Here is a 3,050-nt window from a genome sequence, read left to right as displayed (position 1 = left end):
TTCAAGGACTCGGATTTCTCAATCTAGTATCCTTTTATTCATGTGAAGTCTCTTCATTCTTTTCAATCAATGTTCTTACCCAGTGTTTCTCATGAATATGCTCTATTAGTCCATCATTCTTCTTTATTTTTCTTTTCCGGTGAATTCAATTAAAGCTTTGGTATTGAGCATAGTCCTTTTCATTTTCCCAATGTTTTTCTCATGCCGGTGCACCTCTTTATCATTCACTTCTCATTATTCAATTGTTCTGGAGTGCTGAAGATATCTTAGAAGACTCACGGTTACATTCTTGATCCATTCAAGTTATTTTGAGGTTGTTATCTCATTCAAGTCATTTAATTTAACCGGTGCAAATCTCTCTTCCAAGTAATCATTTCAATGGTGTTTCTTTTGAGTGGGCCCTAACCCACAGGTCTTTTCCCAGGATCTTACCTGACTCTTCTATTTTTCCGGAGTTATAATCAAATTCATTTCAAAGTATGACGTAAGAATGATTTATCATCAGTCAAATGCCTTCTCCAAGATCTTTCACATTCTTTTCATCGTTGGTTCAACCTTTCTAATTTTCATTCCGGAGTGCCTCAACAATGCATGACGGTGTTTCTCGTCGTCATTGTCAACATTAAAGACCGGAGAAGTGTTTCCTCTAAATCTATCCCGTTCTCCCAAGGATTCGTGGTTCTAGCATTATGCCATCCTCTCTTAATTGTTTTCAATTGAGAGAATTCTTTTCACCTATCCGGAGCAATTCAGGAGTTTTTTTCAGTTTCATTCTCCGAAGTCCATCATTTCGGGTTTATTCATTCTCAGCTTTTAGCTCTCTTTCTCTAAATCTTACCGGTGCATCATTCAAGTATTCTCTTCGTTCTCTTGCATCTTGATTCACCCCTTTACTTCGTTCGTTTTCAATTCTTACAGTGGTTCGTTCAAGAGTTCTCCTCCTTGGTTATCATATCAATTTATTCGTTGTTTCAATTCTACCGGTGATTCGTTCAAGACCTTCCCAAGTTTGATGCTATATCTATCTTAATCCTTTCTACGAGAATAAGTAGCATGCCAAATCCAATGTGGGTCATCAATTTAATTGGTGAAGGATACGCATAACGTAATTCTTATTCTTGTTTCATCCAAGTGATTAATTCCTTATTCTGGAGGTTCATCAAAATTCTTGATTTCATTTGTTCATCTTTCTTTTCCGGAGTTCAAATCTCTCTCAATTATATCATCACGAAGATCCATCAAAATCATCGCAAGGTTTCACCTTGTGTTTTCGACTTCTCTTTACTTTCGTTTGATCATCCTATTGTTACCGGTGTTCTTCATGGAGGTTCTACATGATGGTTCATCAAGGATTTAATTCCTTCTCGAAGCATTCATCAAGATTCTTTTCAGAGGAGATCAAGCATTCTTCATCTTGCAATCCGGAGTGCAATTGTTCTCCCTTATCTTTTGAGGTGGTAATATATCATTCTTCATTCACAAGAATGAGATATTTAAACCCATCAATTTCTTCATTGGAGTTATCTTGGGTTATATTTCACCTAAAGCTTTCCCTAAGGATTGTTGCTATTTATGGTGCTTATAAATGATCCAAGTTCTTCATTTATCCTCCCGGTGAAATAAGTTTCTCGTCTTCTTGTTGATATCAATCCAATCTATTGTTTCCGTTAGTGGCAGAATTTCACCTCATAGTTTTGAGATGTTTTTCCATAAGCCCACAACAACCTTATTCTTTTGTTGTTTAATTTTCAACAACTCCATTCAATCCTTCTTTCTAAGGACGCTTTCAAATTCATTCGACGTAGAAGATGTTGTTTTCTTCTTTGTTACTTTCAATCCGTTCTATCTTTTGTTCCGGAGGCATTGTGATGTTGCTCTCTTCAACCCATCATCTTGTTTGTCAAGATCTTGTTCAATTCCTTCCATTTACAGTCGAAGTGCTGTCCAAATTATATCAGTCTTATTCCTTCTCTATCTTGTTTTAACCGGAGTGTTGTGTCTATCATTCCTCTTCTAACCGGAGTCTCATCCAAGTGCTTTCATATTGCAAAGCTCATATTCTTTACCTTCCATTTCCAACCGGAGTGTTGCCGTAATTGATATTTATCATTCCTTGTACATCTCGTGTCAACCGAGGTGCTTGCATCTACTTATTGTCCATTGTAACCTTTTCTTATGTCTTTCAACCCATAAGGTTCTCGTAATGTTCCGTGTTCCTCTTTTCTAACGGAGTGTTTTCAACTTCGTTCATCTCCGTTGTATTCTTTTCTCAAAATGGCTTAACCTTTCAAGGTTCTTTGGTTTCACTCGTTTGTCAAAGAAGCAACTTAGTTTTACCTCTTATCTTCCTCTTCCTTTTCCCTCCGGTGCCATTCTAGATCTCGGGACGAGATCCTCTCGTAGTGGTGGAGTGTTGTGACGCCCCGAGACCGATGCGCCAGGTGTCTCCCAGCTATTCGCCGTTGTTGCCATGTCATTCGCTTGCGTGTGCATCCTGTCATTACATCATGTGCATTGCATCATCATGTTTTTGAAACTTGCATCCGTCCGGGTTCCCCCGTTCTCTCCGCTGTCCGTTCTGAGCCCAGGCACACTTGCACGCGCCCGTGGCACCTCCGAAATATTATTTTATAAGTGGCCATAAAAATGTTCTCGGAGTGGGTTGAAAGTTGGCATGCGGTGTTGTTATGTTGCCAGTAGGCCGCCTGCCAAGTTTCATCGCATTTGGAGCCCATTTGATGCCCCAACGGATAACTATAGCGACAATAGTAGCCGGTCTATCGTCGGACGTTTTCGGTCTCCGGAGACGGTTGGCGGGTTGCTTTCCTCCACTCTCACTTCTCAGTCCAACCGCACACTTGACCTTGTCCGTCTAACCCTCTCTGCACAGTGCATCGACCCCGCTCGCGCGTCCGAAAGTTGTCCCGAACCCGACCCAGACTATCGTCACCGTTGGATCCAGATCATCTCGAAACATCTACAAAACATCTCCAAAACATCTCCGTTTTCTTAATTGGGCTCCCTAACCTATTTATTCGGGACCGTACAAT

Source organism: Triticum urartu, chromosome 2, assembly GCF_003073215.2.
Source record: "Triticum urartu cultivar G1812 chromosome 2, Tu2.1, whole genome shotgun sequence".
In the NCBI taxonomy this organism is placed as follows: Eukaryota; Viridiplantae; Streptophyta; class Magnoliopsida; order Poales; family Poaceae; genus Triticum; species Triticum urartu.
This window is presented reverse-complemented; position numbering follows the sequence as displayed.